Source organism: Meleagris gallopavo, chromosome 17, assembly GCF_000146605.3.
Source record: "Meleagris gallopavo isolate NT-WF06-2002-E0010 breed Aviagen turkey brand Nicholas breeding stock chromosome 17, Turkey_5.1, whole genome shotgun sequence".
NCBI classification, from domain to species: domain Eukaryota; kingdom Metazoa; phylum Chordata; class Aves; order Galliformes; family Phasianidae; genus Meleagris; species Meleagris gallopavo.
The window spans coordinates 1,400,968-1,415,950 of NC_015027.2; the positions used below are offsets into that span (position 1 = coordinate 1,400,968).

Sequence of the window (14,983 nt, forward strand, 5' to 3'; positions counted from 1 at the left end):
GAATGCAGCTAATAACACTGAAAAAGACTCAGAATATTCCAGGGTTTTTCTCTTAGCAAATTCATAGCACTAAATTGTAATTTCAGAAGAAGAATCTGTTGTACTGAGAGAAAATCTGCATGGGTCCTCACCAGTCTTGCTGATCTTCAGCTGAACTGAAAGAGGCCTTTCTGAAGTCACCACTGTATCAATTCACATCAGCCTGCTGAAGCCAGCTAGCATGTGCTCAGTGCCCTTTGTACGCTTCTGATGGGGCTTCAGAGAACTGGAATTATTCGTCACTGATGTCTTTGTCAAAGCAGCCATGCTCAGGGTGAGGGAGAGCCATCTGCTCCCGCAGGGTTAAGCCAAGCGGTGCCCATGAGCTTGCTGTGCTTCACCGCTGGGGCCTCCGTGGGCATTTCTGCATTTCCTTCACCAGCAACAAAATTAAACACTTGTTCAGGGTATTTTTGCCTACGGATAGAAGAGGGGGATGGAACTAAGATCCGTAGTATCTCAAAATTGAACCATAGATTAAATATCATTTTGCTTAAGGAATGTAATAAATATTTATTTGGTGAATTGGAAATGTCAGCAGAAAAGATAAATAAAAAATAGTTCAAGGTTTCCTTTTTTTTTCCCCTTTTGTTTCCTTTGACTTTTCCTTTAGGACTTTATTATTAACAATGAAATAACAAACTTGCTTAAGGGCAGAATTGCACGCTGAGGAGCATAACGGCGGTTATAAAAACAATGTTTTCCTCCCTGTATGCCAGACAGCTTAAATTTTAACCCTGTAAAGCGGAATCCACAAAGTGGGCCATATGAATTTTTGCTGATAAGGTTTTGAATTAATCCCATTTTGTACAGACCTGTGCTTGCGGAAGCTTAGGAAAATCCATCACGGTTGCAGATTGTTTTCCAAGTAATATCCTCACAGACCACAAAGCCTTTCTTTTTATGATAAATGCATAAAGGTTTTTGCTGAACTTCAGTTTTAAGCCACTCCATCTCTAATCTTCGTCGCTCGGTTTTTAAGCAGGCTTTGGGTGTCTGGCTGAGCCGTAGCAGCGCTGACATAGAGATGGCGCAGCTCAAGGTGGGGGAGTGGAGCTGGGGGAGGTTCAGCCTCGACACAGCTTGCATTTCCCTCCTCTTTGGTACAACCGAAGCTCTTATTTCCTGCACAGACAAGCAGGCAGCGTGATTCTGAATATCTGGGTGGAGGATAATATACTGCAAAATAATTCAACCATAATCCCTAAGGATGGGATAACAAATAGCATCCCTTCTGTACAGGCAGCTGGAATTACTTAGAAGGTGTAAAGCAGCTCAGTGCTCTGAGGAGCTGCCTTTATAACATGCTTTTAAGTAGGCACGTCTGTAACTTTGCAGATGACGCTGCTTGCAGGCACAGAGGTGGCTGCAGGCTTGTTGGCTGTGCTGAGGGCTGACGAAGTGCTGCAGCCTGCTGGCACTGTGCCCAGAGCTGCAGGCGCATTGCAAGGCAGCTCAGGAGGGCAGATGCTGGCTTGCAGTCACCCATGCATTGTAGTTGCCTGTCTTTCCCGGCTGCCCTTGAGAAGATTACAGCATTAAGTAAATGTTTTTCTTGATACTGGTATGATTTTTAATCTGACTGGTTAAGAGTCAGTTAAGCGGTAGCTCAAGGGAGAGCTGGCTCTGCATCCAGAGGGAAAGCTTTAAGTAAAAATAAATTTAAAACTTTCCTTAAAAAAACCATGTAACTGCACCCAGGCTGATGTTTGCTAAGAGCACTTCAGTGGTAAGGTGGGGCCTTGGCCTGTTCTTGTTTCTCAGTTCTCCAGCCTGGGCCCTGCTGGTAATGCATGCAGAAGGGGAGGTAGGAGGGAGCACGCAACAGGATGGCAGGAATGGCTGCAGGTGTCTGCTGGGCTCCAGCTGTTCAGAATCAGCTGGCCCAAATCCAATCCGAGTTAATGGGATCACAGAATGGAGGTTTATATGCCAGATAATGAAGTGAAGCCCTATGGAAGCGAGTGCTTTTAATTTTAGTTTATACTCATTGCAAGTCTTTGGAGAAATTAAGTTCCTTTTGCTCCTAAGAAGGTATAAATGAGAAGTGCACCTTTTACGCAGATGAATATGTGAATGGTGAGGAACTAATCTGATCTATTAGTATAATTGGAACTATGTCTGCTTAACGCTTTGAGCCAAACTGCATTAGGTTTAGAAATAATTTTCAGTTTAAAAAGCTGCACTTGAAAATAGTTCTATTTCTGAGCAGAGTATTTAATGCTGAATGACCAAAGAGCAATGTGTGGCTTTATGAGAACTGCTCTCCACTGCGCAGCGCAGGTCTGGAAGCTGGGCATGCTCTGCATCTGCCCTCATTGCCAACCTTCTGCAGGCCAAACAGTTCCCAACATGATACTGAAATAAACAAATAAAAGATTCTGTGTTGATTGATACTTTTGTAGTGCTTTTCTTAAACTGTTACGTCGGCTGTACTGGGTCCATCTAGCCCTATATCCTGTCTCTGCCTGTAGCCAGCAAGAGTTGCCTGGAGAGCAGCATTGCAATAAGCCAGAGAGGATGCTGGGCCAAAATATTTTCCCTGCTTCCTGTGACCGCAGTCCAGAGTGCTTCAAAATCAGTGGTATATTGCCCAAGGATGGCAGACACACAGGGCTGGCGCCGGGCTGAGTCTGCAGCATCAGGCTGGAAGGAGGTGTCCCGCACATGCGTGGAGCAGCAGTGCAGGTTCCAGGTGGGATCCTTGCTCTGCTCGTACGTCATCAGCGTAGTTTGGGTGCTGGACAGACGTCCCACTCCAAAGCCAGATATTCGGAGCTTGACTGGGAAGAGAATTTGCTTCTCTGAGCTCAAGCAATAGTACGTTTTAGGGTTAATTGATAAGGGGATGACTCTAATGTAAAATGATGGTTGTAATGAGGCTAAAGAAGTTATCACCTTTTGTAGCCAGAAAACTATCCAGCTGCGGTGGAAAGCCAAAATCTGCAAAGGAGAACCCTCCTCCAGAAAAGCACGGGGGCACCAGGTGCTGTCAGGAACTGTTCTGCTCTTGGAGAAGTGCTGGTCCTACTCTTCATTGCATTTTCAGGCTGCCACTTTTCTTCCTGAAGGTCCTTGTTCTAGAGGAGGATGAGGAGGTCATAGGAGTGGACACCCATGCTGCTGTGAACTTAGAAAGCTTTTCAGTTTGCCAGACTCTGGCAAAAGCCTCTGATCTGCACTGCACAATCGAGCCTCAGTTCACGCTGGCAGTGGAGGCCTGTAGCTGATAACGTGGGCAGCTTCAGGCTGTCCTGAAGGGTTTTGTGCAGCGTGTGCCTCTGCTGCGCTCACTGGCCCTTGCCTTTCTCAAAATGTTAAGTATTCAGCCCTACTCCACTGCATTATCTCACAAATCTCCTTTTGTTTGGCGCTTTTCTGAAGCGTGCATTGTGTGCAGTGGCACAAATGGTGGCTGAGCTGCATTTGCAGTGTGCTCGGAGGCGCTCTGCAGCACGGCCCGCTGCGGGCTGCTTCGTGCTCTTGCATGGCCTCCTTGCCTGAAACCTGTGAATGGAAGCACAGAAGCACCACAGCTTTTATTTGGTGGTGGCTGTGTCATGCTCCTATTCCTGGAGCTGTCAGACGGAAGGGAGCTAATCTGATAACCCGTAATAACTTTGTCTTCTGTGATCTTGCTCGATAGCTGTGCTTTAATGCCCAATTCCTTATAGAGTGGGCCGGAAAGGAAAAAAAGTCCTGTTCAGGCTCAAATCCTGTGCAGCCAGGCTGCTAAGTTTTCATCAAAAGCAGGAAACAGATGGACAGGCACAGCTGCAGGAGGTGCTGCAATACTGAAATACTCTCCAGGCATGTGCATGCAGGGACATCAGCACAGCAGTGCTGCTCTGCACTGTGTGGACGGGCAGCCCTGCAGCCCGCAGTGCTGCTTCCCAGAGGCACTGCTGCACATACGGCTCCAGGGCTCTGGGCCAGCTTGCTGGAATGGTGTTAAAATATGGGGAAGGCAGACGCATCAAAGACTAAGTCTTGTGTTTGTGCAGCGTGCTGAGGGCCCTGTCCTGGGGAGCTTCCCTTGTATCCTCTCCAAACACACCTTCTTACTTTCTGTTGAGTTCTCCTTTGCAATCTATACAGCTACATAACAAAGGGGTCTTGTGAGCTGATGGAGTCTCAGAGGCAGCCAGAGAGACCTCTGGGATGACCGTTCTTATGTGCTGGGGACAGAAGAGCAAAGAGGGTCTGCAGCCAAGCAGTGCCCCAAATCTGTGTCCAACCACTCAAACAGAGTCTGATATGCAGTCATTGCTCAAGGGATACGCTGTAAAAATTAGTCTGTATATTGTTTATTGGACTTCTCCTGTTTGCTTGAAAGGTGCAAATATTTAGATCTCTTCCAGAACAGATCTGAGTTATTTTTCTCATTTGGGAGGTTTATTTTCTTAAGCGGTTCTGTATTTTTTCTTTCTTTGTATAGTTTTTTACAGAAAGTAAAGATATTTTCCGAGCAAGAAGTCTACATAAACACAACTGTGTAGAGGGGAGAATGTGTTTCGCTGCCTGCTTTCCCTTTTCTAAAGACAAAAGATCCTTATTGAAATGTGCTTCCTTTCTGCCTGCTAATGGGTTTGCCTTCCTTCCTCCTCACAACGAGCTCAGCATTCTCCCATCCTGTTGGGTATGAATTTCAGCCTGGACTGTTCTCCCTGTTGAGGTGTTGAGTCATTGGCCTTGAATGGGAGCTGCAGCGGGACTGGGGGACTCTGGGGCTTGGGAAGTAAGAGGCTGTCCAGCCATGTGGTGGTAAGTGGGATGAATTTTAAAAAACAAGCGTAAGGTGCTATTCACTTTTGTCTGAGGCTCCTCATACTCTTTTCCTAGCTTTATTTCTGGACACTTTCTTACGTTATGGAGCTGGATGAATTCCAAAACATTATACATGAAATACCCCAAGGAAGGGGTGGTTCCTGTCAGTCAATAGCAGTGTTCCATTTTAAGCTGTATCAGGTTGAAGGGGAAAAAATCTTGTACTGTGTTACTGGAACTCTTTTGTGTCTTGGAGGAAAGATACTGAAAGTCTTTCTCTAAAGGCTGTGTGGGAATTATGTCCTAAAGTCTGGATATTCTCCTGAGCTTAATTGTGCTAATTCATAGAAATGCTAAACTCACTAAACTGGACAGCAGAGCTGCAAATTTGGCTGTAAGTGCAGATAGTGTATTGCTTTGTGTGCACTGCGATTCCCAGCACTGGGCTGGGCTGTACACTTCGCAAGAGTTAGAGAAATGGACAATAATTAAAGCAGGCTTTGCTATGTGCAAAACAGAAAGGAGCTAAACAAGTCAGAAGAAAGCTTCCCATGCTTTTCCCATGCTTCCCAAGTGTAGCATACTTTTAGTTACGTTTTTAGAGAGATTTGGAAGAGTAGCTTTTGGAATGGTATTTACGCTGATTGTTCAGTTTTCATGAAAGTGCTTTCAAGAGCGCTCAAACTCCCACTAATGAGGAAAGAGGTGCTCGGAGTAGACTACAGAATTCTGCCATATTCCCCTTCGATGCCCTTTTCAGCACAGTTCTTCAGACAGAAGTAATGAGAATTACTTCTGACAAATCTAGGGGGATTTGGGAACTTCTCCCTTCCCTATCTCTCAGCTTAGAGCTGTAGTTCCTCTGGAAATATTTGCAAAAAGAAAATCACGAGCTTCTGTGATGGATCACTAATCTGTCCATAAGGAAAGAGCGATGAGAGGGACAAATGTGTCGCTTGAGCACACGGTGGGGAGAGGCCTACGAGGTCTCATTGACTGCTTGGTTAATGGCAGCATACTGAACTGTCAGGCGGGCTCATTAGGGACACGCTGCTAATTCAGTCAGGCAACGGCTGCCAGGCTGCGTTGTGCGGAGCTGAGCAGCACGAGCAGAGCCTGCAAGCAAAGCTGCTGGAATCCGCTTTTGTGCTCCCTTTGGACAGCTGTCCTCCCTTGTTGGCTTCTTTCCCCAGTTCTAACTGGCCACGTGGAGTTTTGGCACTGTTCGTGTTGCCTGAAGATTAATTGTAGATTGCAGAAGTAATCCAACTAGCGCTAACCTGAGTAACCCTGCTTCTCTTCCCAGCTGATTTTGCATACATACCTTTAGTCACAGTGTCAGAGCCAGCGTTAATTCACTGCGTCTGGTGACTTAATTGGAAATTGGTTTGAGCTCATTCTCTTTAAACCCTAATTTGAAATGCTGTAGGTGTTTTCCTTATCTTCACTGCTCACATCTGCTTGGCAGCATATGCTGAAGTTTGCATTTCTTTTCTGCTGTCAAAAAGACAACCTTAGTCTCCTGGCTTGATTTTTCAGTTACGTCTCTCTGGAGCGATGCCCAAATGACAGGACAGATCTTTAGCTTAATGACCTGGAGATACAAGGAAGGCCTCGTGCCTTCTCAGACGTCACATGAAAATCTTTCCCAAGAATTAAAATTCACCAAAGAACTGCAGGTGGTTTCAGAGTTACCGCAGTATTTGCCTTGTAAATCCACCGCAACCCCTGGAAGGACTTGGTACTGAGCTGTAATGCAAAGGGATGGCTTTTGGAGCAGAGAAGAAAGAGCAGTGATGGGGAAAACCCGTTATGTGCAGCCCACAGGAGCTGGCATCCTGTTTTTTGTGTGATGGACCCAAGTGATTCCTTGGGTGATTATCATGGAAGGTTGAACAAGGGTAAGAGATTGTTTCTGGCTCATAAAGGGAGCAACTAGATTGTGTCTGTGCTGTTTTTTTTTTTAACGTGCATAAGAATATAAAGTTAATTGAGGAGTTGGAACCCAACAGAGGGTTTTCTGATTCTCTACCATCTGTTTGCCTTTATGACTCCAGCTCCTCTCCTATTCTTGGGGATGATTTTCCCTGACATCTTCAGTCTTATTAAAGCTTATTTTTGTTTCTGCCCAGTCTTCTGCCAGAGAAAGGCTGAAATGGATAAGTTTCTGGTAATCGTTTTCTGTGTTTTCACCTGATTTGTCTCATTGTTTTAAGGCTAGGTCACATACTTAAGGATTTCAGATGTGATCAGAAATGAAGCAGAGCAAGGTTTCCCAGGAGATGACTGTGTGTGCTTGTGCAGAATATGCTTCCCAGGGAAACGGTCTGCAGAATTACCTTGCAGAATGCTGCACAGCTCCAGCACGTGTGTCACTAACTGTCCATTCACAATTGATGATTTCTCCAGGTAATGCTCTCATCCAGCCAGACTCTGTCAACACACCAGGAGGCTGCCCTCCTTCCCAGAAACAACAATTCCTGCCTCTGCCTGTTCACATGGAGGGATATCTGTGTAATTTAGGGAAGGGAAACAGTATTTTTCTAAGAATGGAAAAATACTTGCTGTGTGGGAGGGAAAACTTCTTGCGACCAAGCACTGAGTTTTCTCAATTCACTTTGTGGGGGGTTTCTATTAGAGTAAGGCTGGAGGAGGGAGGTCTGAGATGGTTCTGGGAAGCTTTGACTCAGAAAGGGGAGAGTGATTCATAGATTTTTAGTACTGTTATTTATTAAAGCCAGAACAGACCATTGGACCTAGTCTTTTTCTTATCTTTCCTTTTGAAAATGCAAAGCACTTATGCAATGACCCCGAAAGAGTCTGTGGGTTTAAACTTAGGTCTTTCGGCATTAAAATATAAATCCCAGTGGTGGAAGCCAGCCTACCACTATTTTAAAGAAGATTTATGGTCAGTTACTTCTGGAGTCTTGATGGAAGAGTTCATTCATTCAAGAGTTGTTAATTTTCAGAGGGAAATGCTGCTTACCAAGGAAATCAGCTTTTTTAGGAGGAGCCTTTTTCTTCTCCCTGATTTGGAAGTGCACATTTACTTCTCCATAACTTCATTGTTAATACTCAAAATAGACGATGAGCTGCAAGATGTACCTTAGAAAAAAAGATTTAAAGCTCATATTTTCCTTTAAGCTTGCCTTACACCGAAGGCTCACACAGCCCCTGTACATTTGGATATGCTGTGTCAGTGGCTGAGAGTCAGAAAAGCTTCCAAGCTTCCAGCAGTCCATGGTGGATCCTGGAGCAAACAGCTTCATTACCCTCCTGAAAACACTGCTAGTAGGGCGATCTCATCACGTCTAAACTACTGCCTTGAATTTGGTTTGTACTGAGTCAGTAAAGCTAGGTAATGCCTTAATCTTGGCAGAGGTAGGGAATGCATGCAGAGGCTCTTCAAGAGAGAAAAATGATAGAGAAAGGACAAACATCCACTGTCACAACAAATAGAGGAACTTGGACTTGGAGCTGTGTTTAACTGCACTGGGGTAGACAAATCTTCCAGAACTGTGCATCAGACACTTCTGACAAACACAACATCTGTCCTAGAAGGATTTAATTATGTGAAATAAGCTCAAGATAAACTGATTTGTGTCAGTAGCTGTAATAAACACATTCTGCATGGTTAAGAAGTCTCCAAGGCTTTGGATAATCAACTGAAATCTCAATTCAGTTTAATCTCTGATAAGCGTTTATCAGTAATTTTAGACATTTAGTTGACTTGTAAGCAATCCTGTAAGATTACCAAAACCAATTTCTTGATTCACAATTATTACTGCATTCGAAACTTTTTTGCTTAAATATCCAGAGTGTGGTTCCAAAAAAGTATTTCCCTGGGAATGGTTTTGCTGCTTGGGAAAAATCTCACACAGGTGCAACCAATTAGAAAAGCCAGACTCCTTTTTTTTGTAATGAGAATAGCAAAAAAGAATCCAAAGAAGAGGTGGTGGTATGTTGCCTTGCCAGCAAGGGAAGTCAAGAGGACTGCAAACATTAATGGAAGTAGAATTTTGGAGGGAAAAAGCTACAGTCTGCTGTGAGATGTACACAAAATTTTCTGGTTTACAGAACCAATAGTTTAAGAAGCCAACAGAAATATGCCAAGAAAAACTTTCAGTCAAACAACCTAACCTGGTTACTGGAGAACGTTGCACTCTTTTGTGGAGGAGCTGACCGTGGATACAAGTCCTCTGCCATGCAAGAAGACTTGCTCTGCTATAACCAATTTCAACTGCAGCAGCCAACGTCGGTTCCTCAGATTGAATGACACCAGTGCCAAAGGATAGTGACCTTCTTCAGCTGAGAGGAACAGAGCTGGGTGAGTGGTTATTTTGACAAATTCTCCTAGCTGCATCCCCGCCCTCAATCTGACAGTACAACACTGATGTATTCCTCTTCTCTTCTAGGAATGAGAATTTGGCATCCAGCAAGAAGGTAAGCAGCTTATTTAGTTATAACAAATCCCACATCCATTCCAAAAAGTTTGTCCTAGAAATCTTTTCAATCTGAAATTGAAGTAAGTCTCAACTAATTTCTCATGCAAAGGATTCTGCTCATATGTTTCTTTTTTGTTTTGTTTCAATTTAATACCTTATGTACATGCAGAATATAATAACTTACTCTTTTGTCTCCCTGGCTAAGGAAAATTCATTGTGTATTTTTGCTTTGCCCCACTATTTTGAGAAATTCATTTCACCTACCAAAATGATTACATGTCCATCAGTCCAAAGTCCAACTCCTTACCACTGTTATATATACTGGATAAATTGAAGCCAGACTATCTCAAATATATGTTTCTGTGACACACCAAAATGTTTGGTAGGATTGTAACTGTAGATGGAACTGAGAAGTATTTTATAGTTGAGCAAATAAAACAACCAATCTTCCCCTGCTGCCTCCCCCTCTCATCATTCTTAAATCCACTGCAAACTGTGGATTTAAGTGATTTAAAGTGTATAACCATTATTTGATCTTTTCCTACAGCATCCATAGGAGCCTGCTGAAGCAGCTACCTGAAGCAGTCCTCTCAGCACTCTCAACCTGTAGCCTTGTGTGCCTCATCTCTGGATCACCACTGCCTTTGGGCTTTCTCCTGGCCCTGAGTCAGTCTGCTCGCTGTTAAACGTTCTCCCATCTGTTTTTGGCTGCACGCTGGATTTCTGCTGGACCCTGAAAGCAGTGAATAGTTGTGAAGGAAAATTATGCAATTGAAGCAGAATACAATTTGAAGAGCCCTCCATGTGGGGTTGCTGAGTACTGGAAGCCTCCCTTTTCAGCATTCATGGTTCTTTAGTTACTTCAGTGCCCCGGTATGCAGAGCTGGCTTCCTTGGCTCTGGTTTTGTCTCAGTTTTTTTTCCACTCCTCTTTCCTCAGACCTGTCATTCCTCCTCAGCTACTCTTTTTCCTCTCTGCCTCAGGTGCCATCTCCCTTCTGTGCAAAAAACCTGACTTCTAAATCACAGTTGCATTTTTTGCATTTTAGTGTTAAATTTCATTTTATTTTTAATGCAACCACATTGCATATCTTTTTTGGGGTCACAGAAGCATGTTTGGAGTCTTTCAGTGGTCACTGCCAGGTTCTTCTCCAAACAGAACTGAAACCAGTATGTTGCTCTCTGTACTAGACCCTTCCTAGCAGCCGTGTTATGCAGCTCCTCATAAAATGGATCCCTGATTAGGATTTTTGAATAGCTCAATCACTGAAAAAATTGCATTTTGAACAAGCTAGAGCTATTTTTAAAAAATTGGGATAATGTGTGATGAAAAGTTTGAGTCTGAAGAAATATCAGTGACAACACCCTTCAGAAATTTAGGCCCAAAACATGGTCAACGTGAGTATCACAGTTATGAACTTACTGGAATTTAATTGAACAATAAGTTTTTTTGTTTTTTTGTTTTTTAAATACTATAAAAATTTTTGACAAAGATTGAAAATCGTGCTCAGAACAGTCATCCAAAATGGTACAATTTTAGTTAATTTGCATGAAACAGAGGGCAGGTTCTTTGTTTTGGAATTGTCTAGCAGCAAGTTTGGGGCAATGTGATCCTGAATAAGAAATCAACATCAGAGCACAGCTGCCCAGACGACATGAGTAAAAACCATCCTCTGCTCTCACTGTCACTGGTACAAACTACAATACAGCCTGGTATATTGGGCCAGTGGGGTGTGAATTGCCATCCTCTTCCTGCCATGCAAGGTGCTCCCTTGGTGAGGTTGCAGAAGCACTAGTTGGTGTGCCACCTGCAGTGCCTTCTGCTGTGCTGGGAGCTCTACAGACTTTAATAGTGTTAAAGTGAAAAGGAAAATGTACTTCATCTGGGCTATTCTGCATTACAGTGTTAGCAGCTGCATTTTCAGTATTTTGCAAATTTGGCTACGTGCTTTGTTGCTGCAGCTGCTGGCACCAAACAAAAAAGATAAGCATACATTAAGGCAGGGAAACAATTGTTGCTTCTGCTCCATTAAACTGGAACACATGATTAATGTACCAATAGCTACTTTGTCAGACAAACTCCATGCTTGAATGTTTTCCAAATCATAAAACAAGACCAAAGATTTATAATTTTGTGTCACAACTCATAAATCCAGATCTCCTCTTGTCCTTCTACTCTGTGTGGATGGCTTGTAGAGGAAATTGTGGTGGTTTGGTTAAGTCTACATTTCAGCAGTCAGTCCTCTTAGGTCAGACAGGTAAGAAATATCTGTAATTGTCTGAGCAATTTGGCAGTTGATCTCATACTTAAATCACATTTTCCCCTTTGAAAGTTGGAAATGTCCATGTATAAATGAGACTCACAATCCGCATACCTCTGCCCTTGTGAATTAGACAAGGTATCACTTGCTGTTACATCGCAACTCCTGCTGCAAGATAAGAACAAGTTGTTACCTTGATGTAGTAAAGGAGAACAGCTTGATGTTCTTCTAAAAGCATATACCTTTTTAGTATACTTTTCTAGAGTAAAACAAGGCTCCTGACTGTTCATTATAAGAAATAAAGCTGAACACATTTTGAAATGAGTCTTCTGAAAGCAGAATTTGGCAAATGGGCAGCAGTGGGAGATTTAAACTGATGTCTGGTGACCTTTGCATTAACAAAGCAAATGATTGCTGTTTGCTAAAATTGTATTAGCGTTGGATGCTTCTGGTACGGACTGAGCAAATGAAATTTAAATGGCTGTCTGACAATCAGTAAACTTTACCTTTTGATTGAGTCTACAAATGCTATAGCATAGGCCTCCGGGCAGAAGTTTGAGGCGCTGCTTTTTTTGATGACCACATGATTTAATTCTTCCAGAAAGTGATTTTGTTTGTAGTAGAAAAGCGTGATGAGAAGAGGTAAAACCCTGGTACGGAGTTAAGATCAGTTCCCGCACGTTTCATTCCAGCATGGTGCATCCTTTGGTTGCCACGGTACTTGTTTGAGCATCCTGGGGAAGTGGCTGTCTGCCACAAAGCAGGGGTTGCACCACCGTGTACTCCTGCTCAGGAAGGACCAAACATAGCAGTAGCTGTCACCTTTTGCGTGGCCCTTAGTAGGCAGAGGCAGAAGCAGGAAAGAGGGCCTCAAGTGAAGCTGCTCCCGGATCAAAAAATACCCCCACTGTCTTCACTATGGTACTACTGTAGCACCATGAAAAATAGAAACACTGTTTTCTGGCGGTACTTTCTGCAACCTCTTTTACTCTTGCGTTCCTCTGTTCCTCTTTCTGTGCTGTATGCTCTTCTACATTCAGTCACCCCTTCTGATTTCACTTATTATTCCTGTATACACTTAATCCAAGGTCATCTGTTTTAATGACTCTTTTTCCTTTACTCCCTGGGAAACATCTGCATTCTTCTTGTTCTCTTCCCAGGGCTTTTTTATATGGCATCACCAACACTTTTTAGCAGGCTGCGAGCCTCCCCGTGCTGCCAGCCAAGCCAGTCCCCCTGAGCAGCAGGCTGGTCAGCCTCACCTGCGTGTTTCCCCTCTGGGATGTTCCTGGTGGCTGCTGCCCTGTTCAGTGCAGCATGTCCCAGTTTCTGTGCATGTGCTGGGGTTACAAGAAGGGTTGGCATAGAAAGCAATCTGGCATCTTCCACAGCTCTCCTTGTTATTTTTTTTTCCCCTTGTGAAGGAATTTAAGTATCCATTTCAGGAAAATTAACCCATGTGGAACATTTTTTTAACATCTTTGGAGGAATACAGGATAGCGTTTTCTTGCAAGTCTTATCTGGACAGCTTCTGGAAGCTGCACAGAGTAAGCTGGGGCTGATTGGCAGCTGTCAGCCACTGGTTATATGTGTTCAGTGTTTTCTTAGGCAGGATGAACTGCCGGCTGCTGCTCTCTGGGATGTAGCAGGAGGCAGGGCAGCGTTTTCATTTAATTGCTTGTGGAGATAGCTGCAGGATTGTGGTGTCAAAATATTGCTAGGTCTCCGGGGATTTCTTGTCATTTTGTTGCCACAATAAGGTCATAGTTGTCACAGTGGCTTAGTGCAGCCACAGAATATGTGTGCGATTATTTATGCAACCTGCAAATGTAGTGCAGTAATAAAATGCAGTGTTGATGTGTCTGTGATTCTCATTCATTTGCGTATTCTAATGCTTTTGTCCTCTGCAGTATTATTTAAATGCTTATTTCTCATGTTTGAGATCTATGAAGATGTTATATTTTATCAGAGCGGCTGTATTTTGCAATATCTTAAATATGATTCTGCTTGTGGGTTTGTGTCTTTCACCACCTTTATTACCCAGACATTTCAGTTTGATGAATCCATATTTATAAGGAATTTGTTCCACAGTAGATCTGCCATTGCATTGTTAATACCAACATGACAGGCAGCCTGCAAACGAGGTGTCAAGCATATCTAGGCGTTTCCACTTGAGTTTTCTCAACTGTCCTAAAGCCTGGCCAGTCCGTGCTGTGGAGCATTTGCAAAGTGATGTGAACACAGTGCAGAGGTACTGAAGAATTACAGGACAGCAAACACTGGAGATAAAAATGGGGTTACTCTGTCTCCACCCCTCACCAGAGCAGGCCCAAAGCTGGCTTTGCTTGAGAACTGAAGGATTTCTGCCTTTCTGTGTCACAGGAGATCCTATTCAGGTTTGTGTTTTCTGCATGCATAATATTAGCCTTTAGCAGGAGTGGATTTTTTTTCAGCAGAAATGAGCTTAGTTGCTTAACGTGCAAAAATTCCTTTCTCTCTATTGTAGTTTTGAGGGCCCTTTACCCACACTATAATCTTTGTGTCTTTCCTCTTGTCTCCTGTGAGATGGTGCAGTTCAAGCGTCAGGGTTGAATCAGAAGAGCTCTTGCCCTGTGAACAATATGAACAATGCTCCAATTACTCTCTTGCCTGTATGTGAAAGATTAGACCATGGACTCTTAGCTGAAAACACCCCTGGCAGCTTGCTAACATGCATGGGCTTGCTGGCCCAAGCAGAATTGCTTACATTAGTAAAAACATCAATGTGAACTTGCTGTACCACTTACCAAAGTCACAGCACTGCAGCCATTGCAGGGCATGGCTGGAGTAGCTTTCCTGATGCTTCTTTGTGCTTTTATTATTTGCATTTGTCATGGCTTCAGTGCATCTCACTTCTACCTTCATTTTTGTTTAGTTTTGTTCATCTGTTATGATATATTTGAAAAATTCATGATTCTGTAAGTTGCAGTTTTTTCTCCCAGAACTTAAACTAGAGATTTTTTGTAGGTGTTGCAGAACAGAGATGAAATCTGAGCTCATGGAACTAATCTGTAAAACAGGAGTTAATCTAATGCCAATTTGCTGATCCATATAAAGCATGCATGTGCAGTATTTTGTTGTCTATATCCACAAGAGGAAGCAAACATGCAAAAAAGATGAAGCCCAAATGTATGGTAGCTGCAATCAGCCACTGCAGCTGCAAAGAATTTCCCAAGAAAGATGAACATGATAATCACAGTCCAGCACATTGACCTGTATGTTCTACTTAATGGATGTGCACAAAGCTAGCCTCTCCGATAAGGGAGACATGGAGCTGGAAAACATCCCTGGAAATCTGGAGGACTTTTAAGGTGAATAGGAGAAGGAAGAGAAAAATGTGCTTTTCAGGCTGTAATGAAAGATGGCTTTGGAGGAGGTGTGCGTGCCAGGAGCCTGAGGCAGGAAGCGGAAGGTAGAGAATTCAACGTCTTTG

The 14,983-nt window shown here is 43.4% G+C and overlaps 1 long non-coding RNA gene across 1 annotated transcript; it reads left to right on the forward strand.

The window, feature by feature from the left end:
- The first annotated feature begins 630 nt into the window (after positions 1-630).
- On the forward strand, positions 631-13,425 carry LOC104913524. The gene is made up of 3 exons (XR_795438.3): positions 631-9,133; positions 9,222-9,249; positions 9,799-13,425. It is a non-coding gene; the product is annotated as an uncharacterized LOC104913524 (long non-coding RNA).
- The last annotated feature ends 1,558 nt before the right edge of the window (positions 13,426-14,983 follow it).